Genomic DNA, 14,722 nt, shown 5'->3' with positions numbered 1-14,722 from the left:
TTTCCATATGAATCATTTTGAAAACTTGAATAAAAGAAAAAGAATCCAAGAAAGAAAATGAAAAATAGCAAATTTCAATCTTTATTCAAACAATATCATTTTTTCCTCAAGAAGTCCATAGTATGTTTCATCATTAGTCTCTTTGTATTACTGAGAATAATTAAGTCATTCACAATTCTTCATCGAACAATATTTCTTTTAGGGTGTACAATAGTCTCCTAGTTCTATTTACTTTGCATCAACCCATGTAAGTCTTTCCAAGTTTTTCTGAATTTATCTTACTTGTCATTTCTTATAGCACAATCATGCATCATGATCATATGCCACAGTTTGTTTATCCATCCCCTAATTGATGAGCATCTTTTTGATTTTCAATTCTTAGCCATCATAAAAGTGCAGTTATAAATATTTTTGTACAAATAGGTCCTTTTCCACCTTTTGGGGGTAGGGGAAATTTTTTTTGAGATACAGACCCAGTAGTGACATTGCTGGATCAAGGGATATAGACAGTTTTATTGTTCTTTGGGCATAGTTCCAAATCGCTCTCCAGAATGTTTGGATCAACTCACAGATTCACCAACATAGTGTCCCAGTTTTCCCACATCACCTTCAACATTTTCCCCTTTTGTCATAATAATCAATCTGATAATTGTGAAATGATGTCTCAGAGTTGTTCATTTGCATTTCTCTAATCAATAGTGATATAGAGTATTTTTTCATATGACTACAGGCAGCTTTAATTTCTTTGTTTGAAAACTTCCTTTTCATATGCTTTGAACACTTATCAGTTGGGAATGACTTATACTTTTTATAAATTTGACTCAGTATATATTTGAGATATGATGCCTTTATCAAAGATACTTGTAAAATCTGCCTCTTCCCCTCTCACCTCCAGTTTTCAGCTTTCCTTTTATTTTTGATTACATGATTTTGTTTGTGAAAAAAAATTTTTTTGGTCACATTCAAAATTCCTTCTATCTTCTTCCCGCCCCCCCAGCTCAGACTCACTGCAAATATATCATCTAAGGGTTGATCTGATTAAAGTAATGAATATAAGAAGTAAATGACCCATAGTTTTTTAATTTTCCTTAATGAGAGGGATGGTTGTACCTTAGAGAGGTTCTTTAATCCAAGTGAATCCCTAATATGTAGAAAAGGAGGAGACATTTTTGACCAAAGTATTTATGCCTATTCTTTGCTTACTTCAGGGAACAGATGAACTTTCCCTACCCACAACGTACACAAGGAAGTAAAATCCATTGAATAAGCATTTAAAGATCATGTGGCTACATGTCACCCTTCCCCTTTACTTTTGCAAGCAGTTCTGCAATCCCTAAAGCTCGGTGAAAAGTCACTTCTGCTGATTGCAACAGTTGTAATTAAAAACTTCAAATGGATAATCCACTCAGAAAGTAAATATAAAACCAGTATCAAGTAGGATAAATGGATAATGACTGGAATAGTTCTACTAAGGAGAAAAGGTTATCCTTTCCACAGAATCTGTAAAATGGATAATTAAGGACTAAAGTGAATGACATTATCTCCACTATGGGATGACAATAGATTTGTTTTATTGGTAAAGTTAATGCCTGGATAAGAGTTGAAGAGTTATTATAATGGAAGAAAAAAATTTCACATATTTTCACAACTAGGTGGATACAAAATAAATTTATTCCTAGATCTCACTCAGGTTTGACTAAGAGGGAGCACATTACTTAGTCTTCTGCCAGACAGTGGTGATAGAGATTGTGGAAGTGCTACCATTCGACACTGTGGAAATAAAGGAAATTTAACTGAAGATATAGATCCAACAAGAGATCACATAGATGAAGATTGGTATTCTGGACCCTAAGGGCAACAAGCCAAAGGGCTACAGGATTTTCTTCACTTGTGTTCCCAAGATGTCTATGGTCTCACCCATAAGCCCTAGGGAACTCCTCACTTGATCCTGACATATATTATCTTATAAAAATGAATCATAGCTTTAGTTGAAAAAAAAGAGAATTTTTCCTGACCACAAACTAAATATATCTTTTTCTTAACCCTAACTCATTGAAATACTTATTTTTCTGGAATTGGAATTTATCTTTCATTGCAAACCCAAATATTCTATGTATGTTAATACTGATCATGATTAATGTTGAAATTAACCAAACTTTCAGCCTCTAGCTGGAACATACTTAGCATGGCATAATGAAATAGGATTTACAAGTTGCAATATTCCTTCTCCATTTGAGAATTTCTATAATTTCTTAACAGTTTTATTTTCCAGCACATCACTATATTTTGTCAGGATTCATTATAGCTTATTTACTAGAAGTTTTAAAAATTGAGAAAATAACAGATTATTCTAATTTGATAAAGATGTCCAAATCTTATGGGTTCATTTAGACTTCTGACAATAATTTCAGTCTGACTTTTAATGAAACACCATTTCCTTCTCCAGCTCATTTTATAAATGAGAAACTGAGGCAAACAGGGTGAAGTGATTTGCCCAGGATCACACAGTTAGTGAGGCCGCATATGAACTACAGAAAATTAGTCTTCCTGATTCCTGGCTAGAGATTCTATCCATTGAGCCAATTGGCTGTGCACTAAAACATTATTTGCAGCCATATAATAGAATTTTTTTTCACACACATATATATAGTCCATGCAAGCTCTAACAATCCCATTCCCAGTTCTTGGTCCCACTGATAAATTGGATTCCTATAGCATTCATGGTTTTACCCTCAAAATTCTAGGGGTATTCCCTGAAGTCTTGGATTGTCTTTGTAATGATATTGGCCAAGTTATCATTCTAGTGTACTCTCTCCATTTTCATGATTTGGGCGACTTTCAGCATTTTGTGACATATGGTTAGGAATATCTTACTTTTTATCCCCTCTCGGAATTGTCCAAAAACCACAAAATGGTTTGTCACTAGAAGGTAAGACCTCTAACATCCATTTTACCTTTTTCTTCATAAAAGGTTAAATACTACTAAATCTTTAAAGTATCAAGGCATGAAAGAGAGTAGTCTTTGTTAATTGAAATGATAGAAAGTAAAGGCATTTCTTTAAAGGCTTTATTTGATAGGTTACAATGTGAGTGAAATAAGTATTGACCTTAAACATGGACTTTCAAAATAGTTTTAGCCTTAATATGTACTAATAAATTATATATATGAAACATTATGCATATATACATACCTATATACATGTATATAATTAGTTTGATTGTTGGAGGACTCCTCATTGTTCCTCCATGTTTAATGCTAGTCACAGATAATTCTCCTTTAAGAACTGTCACCTTTAATATTATTTAACCAATGTATATCAATTAAGTTTTACAAAATGATATTCTCTATGAAATTAAAGGAAGAACAGAAATAGCAAATTACTTCCCTAAACTGGAGGGATCACACTCTTCCACCTATCACCTCAGTTCTTGGGAAGAGTGAGCTCATACTTAAAACAAAGGCAACAAATATTAGCCCCACCATATTCATTTCAAGTATATAACAAAAATACTAGATGAGTTGTTGTCACAAAGCTGGGTCAACACTCTTCAAGGCTGCTGTCATCAGAGAGGTGACTCTCTTTGTCTCCTTTTTTTATTCCTTGTGTTTAACATAGCTCCTAGGAGATAGTAGGTAAGGACTAGTGGACCAATGAAGTAGGAAGAAACTGTATCTCTCCTGTGATGCTGGAAACTCAGAGGAATTGAAATAATTATTTATTGATTAATTAATTGATGCTCATCCTCCAGCAAATCTCAGCTCCCAGATTTCAAGAGCTTAAGAATAAGCTCTTTAAGCTTGTTAAACATATTTAAGATGTTTAAGAGTAAACATCTTTTTGAAGTTCACTTCTCCAATATTAGAACTAGAACCTAGAGAAAACTCAAAGAAAACAAAAAACAGAGGCCTGTAATCATGTCACTTGTCAGCTCTGGTCGGAAGACTAGTAGCTAGAAGCAGGAAGCTTCTATCAAGCTTCTATCAAGGCCAAATATATTCAATTTCATGGCAGTTATTGGTGAGGGAGGGCTTATGAAGGAGAGGGCATAGAAGTTTATTCTTCTTGTTTATTACTGGGGTAGGAAAAGGGGCTGAATGGCCCTTGTAGGAGTTTTTGTTTGTGTTCCCATTTCCAGCTCAGTTGCCAATCAAAAGGTATAAAGTAAGTTGCCACTCATAGAGTGCCTGTGTAGACACTGAAGTCAACATGAAAGTTATAACAGCTGAGTCTGCACTTGCTACTAAGGGCTCTGAATGGCCAATTCCCATTACATATATAATTACTTGTCAGTCTCCTAAGACTTCAGGGGAATTATAATTCCCCTTTTACCCCTCTGAGTTTCTAGCATTATGAGAAGGACACCTTTTCTTTATAGCTCCCTGGTCTCATCACAAGAAGTTAGGTCCAAATACTATTTGTATCTTAAAGTTTCTTTTCCATTGTCTCATTTTATTTCTGAAGTCATCATTGTCCAATCCTAACATAGTTCTGTTTTTCCTTTTCTGTATTTTCTTAGTTGTTAGGTTTGTTTCCTCAAGGAAACACTAAGCACCCTTATTTTAAAAATCTTCCACCTTATAAATTACTCATTAACTAGAGTCCTCTCTCGGTGACATTAATAACATTCTGGGAAATGTAGTCTAGAGTTTTGCCCCCCAGTGAACAAAAATGCCACTATATCCTTTAATATAAATAAAATTTCCCCCAGTGAAAAAATTCATCTGTGGGCATATGACATTCATTAATGGGCACAAAATAAAAACATAGCACAAGTGTAGTCACCTGGCACTTAGGTAAGTCTCCATCCATAATATTCACACTTAAGGTGTATGCAGCAGATAACACAAATTGGATACAGTAGCCCAAACACATGGATTATATTTAACACTTAAACTTAGCATCACATATCAATGTCGCCTACAGCTGACCAAATGAAATTACATATTTTTAACATATTATAAACATATTATGTTTCATAAGTACTCATTGTCTAGTTACATCTTTTAACTATCTCTTTTATTAGAGAGTGGGTGTTACTTTATTCCCATTTTTTGTAGTTGAGAAAATTGAGATAAAGATTAAATTGCTTGTCCAGGATCACATCCCTAGTAATAAGAATAATAAGATTCCGAGGCTGAATTTGAACCCATCTTTTTGACCTTGGGCCCAGTGCTCTATCTATTGCTCTAGCTAACTTTCAGAATAAAAAAAAATATATATTTCAGAGTTGGAAGGGATCTCTCTGATCCACTCCATCCTCACCTCCCAGCCACATCAAAATATACCCAACAAATGGTAATCCATCATCTATTCAAAGACCTCTAGTGAGGAGGAATCTATTAACTCCTGAAGTTGCTAAATCCAGCTGACAATTTTAATTGTTAGGAATTTTTTTCCTGAGATCAAACCTAAATTTGCCTCCTTGTAATTTTAACCCATTGTTCCTTCTGGAGCAAAACAGAACAAGGAGTTGATCCTTCAACATGTCAGCCTTTCAAATATTTGAAGACAGCTGTCTTCTTTTTTTTTTTTTTTCTATTTCTAAGTCATTTAATCCAAGGATTCTTAACATGGAGTCTGCAAATTGTTGTGTTTTTTTTTTTTTTAATATTTTGATAACTATATTTCAATGTAGTTGATTTTATGTTATTCTTGTTTTTTATTTTATATATTTAGGAACATTACATTGTTAAAAAGTCTGTAGATAGGTTTTACTAGACTGTCAAAAGAGCCATTTGTTTCATCTAAGTTATCAGGGTTTTGTTTTGTTTTTAAATATAATTGAGCAGAATAATTTCTTATAGTTTAATTCCTTTTCAATTGTTGTGTATTTTTTTTTGATATGAACAATTAAGTGTTCCTTTCTTTTTAAATCAGATTAGCTGTTTGTTTATTACTTTTTAAAAATCTAGTTTTATTTATTATTATTATTTTTGTTTGTTTTCAGTTTTGTTCATCTTGTATTACATTGCCAGAATTCAATTTGGTGCTTATTTTGATTTATTGATTTTCAGTTTTTGAGTAGTATGACCTACTACTGATTTGTTCTTTCTTTTGTAGAGGAAAGTGTTATTTGCTTGTATACATTTTCATTTAAGGACTTTTCATAGATTTTGGTATGTCATCTCATTCTTGTCATTTTCTTTAATGAAATTTCCTATTGTTTTTCATAATTTTTCTCTTTGACCAATTGATATTTCTATAGTTAATTTTAAATTAACTTTAATTATCAATAAACTTAAATTAACTTCAAATATCTTATTGAAAAATAATTTTATTGCATCACAGCTAGTAAAGGATGTATTTAGTATTTTGTTTTTCTCCACTTATAAAGTTTTTATGCCACAATACATGCTCATTTTTGTGAAGGTGTCATGCATGGTTGAGAAATAGACAAAATCATTCCTGTTCTCATTCACTAATTGCCATAGATCTACAATCTATAATTTTTCTTAAGTTCTATTAAGGACCTTTCTTTCTTGCTTATCACTTTGTATATTTGTTTAAATCTGACAGGGTTACATTGGAGTCCCCCCATTATAGTTTTATTTTCTTATGCCTCATAATTTTATTCTTTTCCCTTAAGTGTTTAAATGTTTTATGTATATCATATTGTCAAAACATAAATATTCCTATATTTAAAAATGAGAATCTATTATGCTTCAAGTAAATTCTAAAAAAGAAAAAAAAAGCAGTAGCTTTCCTGCTTTTATTTCTTCTTTATCTAGTTTCATTACAGCCTTGACTGAAATTATGTTTGCTACTGTTTTGATGAAATTTTCTATTGTTTTTTATGAGATTTCTCTTTAGTCAAATTTTTAGGATTGTTATTTCTCCAGTAAATTTTTAATTCTCTAGTTAATTTTAAATTTTCTTCAAATACTTTAGTGCACTTAAAACATAATAGATTCTGCCCTAGTCTCTAACTTTGTACTTAATTGTACACAAATATTTGTTTTAAGTGTATTTCTTATATTGCTATATTCTTCTTTCTAAACCAGTTTCTTATCCTTTCCCCTTTCACAATATTATTATTAATTAAATATATCCTATTATATTGCTCTCTTATTTTCTCCTCTCTTTGTCTCAATGAGTTTTAATCTTTCTTTCCTTTGAATTTTTGTTTTCTTTTTTGTTTTCTTTCACACCCCCCCCCATTCTCTATCCTTGGAGTTTATTTTTTTTTACTTTAGACTGCTGCTGCCCTCCTCTATCTATCCTTGCATGTGCTTTATTTTTTGTCACTTGGAATATCAAGGTCCCCATTTCTTTTTTTTATTTTTTATTAAAACTTTTTATTTTTTCAAAACATATGTGTGGACAATTCTTCAACATTAGCCCTTACAAAACTTTGTGTTCCAATTTTTCCCTTCTTTCCTCACACCCTTCCCTAGATGGTAAGTAGTTCAATATATGTTAAACATAGTAAAAGCATATGTTAAATCCAATATATGTATACATATTTAGACAATTATCATTCCGCACAAGAAAAAAAAGAAGCAAAATAAAATGCAAGCAAACAACAATAAAAAGAGTGAAAATGCTATGTTGTGGTTCACACTCAGTTCCCACAGTCCTCTCTCTGGGTGTAGCTGGCTCTCTTCATCACTGAATAATTGTAATTGATTTGTTGATCTCTTCATTTTTAAAAAGAGCCACATCCATCAGAATTGATCATTGTATAATCTTGTTGTTGTTGTGTGTAATGATCTCCTGATTCTGCTCATTTCACTTAGCAACATTCATGTAAGTCTCTCTAAACCTCTCTGAAATCATCTTGTTTATCATTTCTTATAGAACAATAATATTCCATAACATTCATATGTCATATGCCATTATTCAGCCATTCTCCAATTGAGGGGCATCCATTCAGTTTCCAATTTCTTGCCACTACAAAAAGGGCTGCCACAAACCTTTTTGCAAATGTGAAGCTCTCCATTTCTTAAAAATTTTAGCTGCCAAGTACTATGTGAATCTGACACTAGCTCCTTAGTACTTAAACTCTTTCTTTATGACTGCTTGCAATATTTTTCCCCCTTTGATTTGAAAGTTCTGGTTGTGGGATATAATATCTTTGGAATTTTTTATTTTGGGTTTTTAGAAATTTTTTCATCATATTTTAAAACTTTCTCTGTGGTTCTAAGAATCTGCACAATGATGCTTTCTTGAAGTATGCTATTAGATTTTTGGCTGAGGGTTTCTTTTTTCTTTGTGATTTTCAGATAGTCTGACGATTCTTGGATTATTTCTTCTTGACTTGTTTTAAAGGAAACTTATCTTGATAATGTACACCATAAAATTTATTCTTTTTTCCTTCAGTATTTTGATTTTTTAATATTTTTTGTGTTGTCGCCTCAAGGCAGCATTGTTTTTTGTTTGGACTTTTTAATCCTTAGAAAGTAAGAAATCCTAAGAAAGTTAAGACTTACCACCATTTATTCTAAGATATTATTCATGCTTTCCAGACAATATATTCTTATTTATTCCATTTTGTATCTCTATTTTCATTTGTTATATGTCCTCTTGAAATTCTTATAGCCAGTATGTAGAGGGCTGAAACTCTGAATCAGACAAGAGAACACTTAAGGCTACCTATTCAATGTGAGATAATAGCTTTATTAGCAAATATTTAGATGATGGCTCTCCTCACCATTGATGCTTGCTGAATATTTGTTGGTGAAATAATTGTAGGCAAGGTGGAGGGAGAGAAGTCAGAGTCACTTGGAGGCAGGAGGAGGAAGAGAGAGGCTGGAGACTCTGGACTCCAGAATCCAGGATACATCTTTTTGCAAGCCACGTGTCAGCTTACTTGCCTCCTTCACTTCTCCCCCTTAAAACTAAGGACTTTGATTTATCCTGACTCTGACTGATCCTGAGACCTTGCAGGGAGCTAGACAGTACTTTATACCAGTATATTTTCTTTGAGGCCCTTTTGGTATTGTTATTGGAATTACTTTCTTCTTCAGGGCATACCCCTTGTATTCTTAATTGAAGGCATTTATTCATTGTGTTATGTGGGGTTTTTTGATGGATTTTTTTTGTTTGTTTATTTTTATTTTTTTTTTTTATTCACTCATGTCTCTAGTTCTCCTTGTGCTTGGATCAAACAAAACTCTTGTCTTTCTGAATGATGTGGGTAAGCCCTAGATGGCAGACTTAATTGATGCTAAATTCAGTGACTAAGGATAGGTCTATATTTGGTAGAAATTCTTTGACCTGTTCTCTGCTGTGGTTCAGATTTAATATGTCTGGATGCTGGGTTAATCCTAGGATATCTAGATTCTACAACAAGATGGGGATGCCTAGATAATGCTTGGATGAAAATCCTTAGCTGGCCTGTACTGGGCACTAATCTAATTTGATTTTACCAGCTCAGTGAATCTGCTTTCTTTTCAGCTATGGACCTGAGATGTTCTGGACTTTATCTTCTACCCATTCTAGCTTATCTTTCTTCTTTCCTCCTCAAGATTCTAGTAGTCTTTTTATGCCATTCTGGACTAGAGGAAAGAGTTTACAGAGAATTTTTTTTTAATTTTCTTCATCATTTTTCCTTCTAGTGAATTTTTAGAGTTTTGCTGATTTACTTCTGGGGGTATGGGTTCTTCTACATTAACATCTTCCCAAAATTCTCTGTCTACTTCTTTATAGTTACATAACTATCACTATAATTCATACCTTTATCATTCTTTGCTGGGACTATTACAATTACCTCTGAATGGTCTCCCTGACTCAATTCATCTATGCAGTTCCAAAGTGATTTTCTTAAACTGCCAATCTAACCATGTTATTCCCCTATTCAGCAAGTGTCAATGAACCCTTATTGCTATTAGGATCAAACCTTATACTATCTCTATATAAAACTTTTAAATGTCCATTTTGCATATTTTATGAAGTAGATAATTATGTTAAGTAATAATAGTATATTCATGCTACACATATATATATAACATGTATAATTTATAAATAAGCAAATATGGGGGGTGTATACATATATATGTGTGTATATACACAAATATATGTACATGTTTATATATGTGTATATATATATGTATATGTATGTATGTATATGTATATGTGTGTATATACACACTTTGGGGTATATGCTTAGAAAATTTTAATATTAGGAAAGGAATAAACACTTATATGCCATATGCTATGTGTCAGACCGCATTAAGCACATTTTATAAAAATTTCATTTTATCCTCACAATAATCCTATGAGGTTTGTGGTTTTTATTGTTCAGTCTTCTTTTTCAATCATGGCTGACTCTTTGTGACCCCATTTAGGGTTTTCTTGGCAAAGATATTGGAGTGGTTTGCCATTTCCTTTTCTAGCTCATTTTACAAACGAGGAATTGAGGCAAACAGGGTTAAGTGATTTGTCCAGAGTCACATAGCTAGTAAATGTTTGAGACCCAATTTGCACTCAGCTCCCGGCTCCAAGGCAAGTACTTTATCCATTGTGCCACCTAGTTGTCCCTATCCTATGATGTAGGAACTATTTTTAATCTCATTTTACAGTTGAAGAAGTGGAGGCAAACAGAAATTAAGTGAGTTACCTATTGAGGGCAGATTTGAACTCAGGTTTTCCTGATTCCAGGCCCAGTGTTTTATCTATTGTGCCTCCAGTTGCATGATCAAAATTCTTTGGAAACTAGTACCCTAGATAGAAAGAAAGGAAGAAAGGAACAAAGGAAGGAAGGAAGAAAGAAAGAAAGAAAGAAAGAAAGAAAGAAAGAAAGAAAGAAAGAAAGAAAGAAAGAAACCTGATTGTTGTGTGTATATTTGGAGATAGGAAGTAGATATAAGTGTACAGAGTGGAGGAAAGGAGATGGTGGACATATGGTATGGATGATACCAAAAAAGAAAAAAAAAGAATTGGGAGATGTCAGGGAATTTTATATAAACTGAATTTTATATCTTTGCTTTAGTATCCTACTTTCAGATGGTAACAACAAATTTTATTCATTACCTATAAATCCTACTATATCACATAGATTATTTTCATTAGTCATTTTGTAAAATTACATTTTTTTAACTGCTTTATTAAGTGAAAGCTTAGTGAAAGCAAGGCGGCAATAGATCATTTACCTGCAGCATGTCATTTTAAATAAATTCCAAACCAAATGATTTCCCTCTTCCCTTCTCTCAAGATCAATGTTAGCATAAAAAAAAAAAAAAAAAGACTGCAATACTCCAAATACTAAAGGACAAGGAGAATGATATAAACTAAAGCCAGCATGGATGAAGATTAGCATTTAAGGGATGAAGATGCCAGATAAACAGTGCCATTTGATGATTGCAATTAAGAGATTCAGGAGAAAAACCCCAGAAGTAACATCTGGACGATTAAATTCTTAGTCACAAATTATTGTGCTGTATTCAACTGCATTGACTGTTTTTACAGAAACACAATGAAATCCATTTCTGTCTAAGTTGCAGGTCTCTACTCTGGCTATTAAGTACAGATATGTACTTTCCTCCTAGGAAATGAAGCTTCATCTCTGCCTTTCCCGGCCCTGCTCTCCAACTGTGTTGGTTGAGCTTTCATTGCAAATGCTCACTTGAGCATTTGGAGAAGAATCTTTTTCTCAACAGGACTTTCTGTATCTGATCAGGAAAAAAAAAATTATTCTGATTTCCAATTCAAAGGTGGTTGTATTTACATAAGCTTCTCTTTCATTTAAATCTGTCTTAATCCTCCTGGATTTTCTAGTTAAAATGCCAAATGTAATTTTTTTCTTTTTCTTTCTTATAAATAAAAGATATCACGTGAAGAAAGGCAGTACAAGTATAGAACTTTAACAAGTGTCTGTCCTTTTTTATGTTTTCATGTTTTCTGGGTTGAAATACATGTAGGTCCAAATTGCTTTTTTTGCATCTGAAAAGATGAATTGGGCTTTTTTTCTTATTGAAGAAATAGAAAACAAGACGATACTGTAATTTTTATTGAAAGGACAAAATGATCAGGTTACATTTCCAGAAAGCAATCCCTATGATTAGGCCATACACAAACAAAAGATAGCACAAACTGACTAGCTTGAAATTTGCTTTGGCATTTTATGTTTTCTAGTTGCCCCTTTGTCTCATGATTATTTAACCAGTTCACATGATTTTAGTAAAATATTTATATGCTTTCAATTTTGTGCATGAGATTCACATACTTTGACATATTATACTTCTGACTTTTCAAGAGATGAAGGATCCAAGTGCCCAAAAGATTCTTTGAGGGTCTGGCCCCTTCTTCTCTTTGTCCCATTTTCTTCCTTCTACAGCCTGTCCTCAGCTTCTGTAGCTCAGAAAAGTTAAGTATTTTGCCCCTGGTCATAAAGCTAATGTCAGAGACAGGATTCCAAAATAAGTCTTCTTGAAAAGTCCAATATACTAGTTATCTCTAATCCAACCTTACCTACCATTATTTCCCAACACTTCCACATTCTGAACTTTCTTTAGTATGTGTAAACTCTCAGATTCCTCCCAATCAGCCCTTCAGGGACATTATACTCTAACCATTACCAGGGCATACTCACAGCAGTAGCTGCAAATGCCACTGGGAAAGTTATCCATCTTTTCCCAGAATGTCTCACAACATCATGATTGCAGCCAAAATCCTTTCTAGGATAATAACTCTATCTAAAATAATAACTCAGGGACAAGAGGTTCATCTCCCCTTTGGATGGTGAATTCCTAGTCAGGATAATGACTCAGGGACAAGAGTTTCATCTCTCCTTTTTTCCTTTTGGGTGAGACAGAATGAGTTACACAAAATAAATAGGCATGTATGGGGCTCTTCTTTGTTGAGCATATTTTTCTTGCAAATAGATCTGTCTTCCAAACTTCCCTCTTACAGTTGAGGGTACCACAATCCTTCCAGTTGCCCAGTGTCATTCTTGAATCCTCACCTTATTTCCCTATCTATAGATACCAAATCATGTCATTTCTATCTCTAAAACATCTGTCCTCTGTTCACTTCTCTTGACTCATATAGCCATAATCCTGTTTCATTTTAGGTCCTCATCCCTTCTTACCTGTCCTATTGCATCTCTTAATTGACTTTCCTGTCTCATGTCTTTCTTCACTCTTATCTATCCTCCACTCCAATGCCAAAATGAGTTTCCAATGTTACTCTGTGACTTAATAAACTCCAGTGGCTCCCTATTGATACTAAGTAGCATAGTGAATAAAGTATTGGTTTTGAGTCTAGAAGGTCTCAGTTCAAATTCAGCCTTAACAACACTAGTTGTGTAGCACTAAGTAAATCACTTCATTTCTATCTGCCTCAGTTTTCTCAATTATAAAATGAGGCTAATGATAGCATCTACCTTCCTTATAAAAATGAAATAAGATTTTAATTTCTACTTTCATATAAACTTTATAATGTACATAATTATTACTATAATACTATGTCCATATCTATATAAATATATGTAGTATGATTTTTAAGTATGCACATATTTGGAGTACTTGCTCAAAAATGTTTAAGGGTGATAAGGTTCACTATCAAAATTTTGTATCACTGTATGATAATATGCTGATTCTATATATTCATTTTGGTATTGTACCATGAGATACAAGAAGGTCCCTTAAGGTATCTTCAAATAGGGACCCCTTTACTTTGTAATACAAAACACACATGAAACAAGTGAATAATTTAAGAGGGTATTATTTTGCATTATTTTGTCAATGTGGGTCCTTTATCCAAGTCACACACTCTTGTAGATTAGATTATTTCAGAGATTATAAACAATCTTTGAAATGTTGATGCTAACTTTACAAGGAAGAGCAGCACTTCTCAGTTTAGCTACCCCAGTTTTTGGATGATAGATATATGATTAGTAACGGAAGCCCTTCCATCTTGGTAGGATCTTCCATTAATAAGGCTTCAAGAATTCAAAGTTGTATTCATAGGAGGAGGACTTTAATGGAAGTGCACTAAATTTCAATGTACAGTCTTTACTTGCTGAAGGTGAAAGAATTGGGAAGTTAAATGAGTTATTTCAGGAAAGATAACTTAAGAAGATGTCTTGAACTGAGCCTTCTAAGATGGATAGAGAGAAACCAAAGCACAGAGACAGTAATAAACATGGGATATTAATATATGGATATAATGGAGGACATGGCAAATCATTTCAGTACTTTTGCCAAAAAAACCCCAAATGAAGTCACAAGTTGGACATTACTGAAATTATTGAAAAAAAAAAGACTGAATAACCTATTTAGAGATAAGGGTATGTATTTTCTCTTCTTCCTCTCTCCTCTATTACCACTTGGTGATCTTATTAATTTTTCTGACTTCAATGATTATTTCTATGTAGAGGATTCCCAGATCTATTTATGGAGTCTTAGATTCTCTCCTGAGTTACATTCTGCATCACCAGTGGCTTTTGGGCATCTTAAATTAGTTGTCAAGCTGGTAGGCATCTCAAATTCAACACGTTGAAAACAATTCTCACCCCTTTCCTGATCTTCCCTATTACTCTCAAAGATATCCCTTTCCTCTTCTATCCAAACTTGTAATCTGTGTCATACTTGGATTTTTACTCTTGCTCACTTAGCATATCCAATTTGTTACCAGATCTCTACTTACAGATTTTTCTTATGTTCCCTCTTCTATTGACAAGCAAATCTAGTTTAGACTCCCATCATCTCCCTTGGGTTCCTATATCAAACTCTCAGATTCATTCATTTATTTAGATTTTTTTTTTTGGACTAGGTGAAAGA

The sequence above is a fragment of the Antechinus flavipes genome, chromosome 2 (genome assembly GCF_016432865.1).
Source record: "Antechinus flavipes isolate AdamAnt ecotype Samford, QLD, Australia chromosome 2, AdamAnt_v2, whole genome shotgun sequence".
NCBI lineage: Eukaryota > Metazoa > Chordata > Mammalia > Dasyuromorphia > Dasyuridae > Antechinus > Antechinus flavipes.
This window is presented reverse-complemented; position numbering follows the sequence as displayed.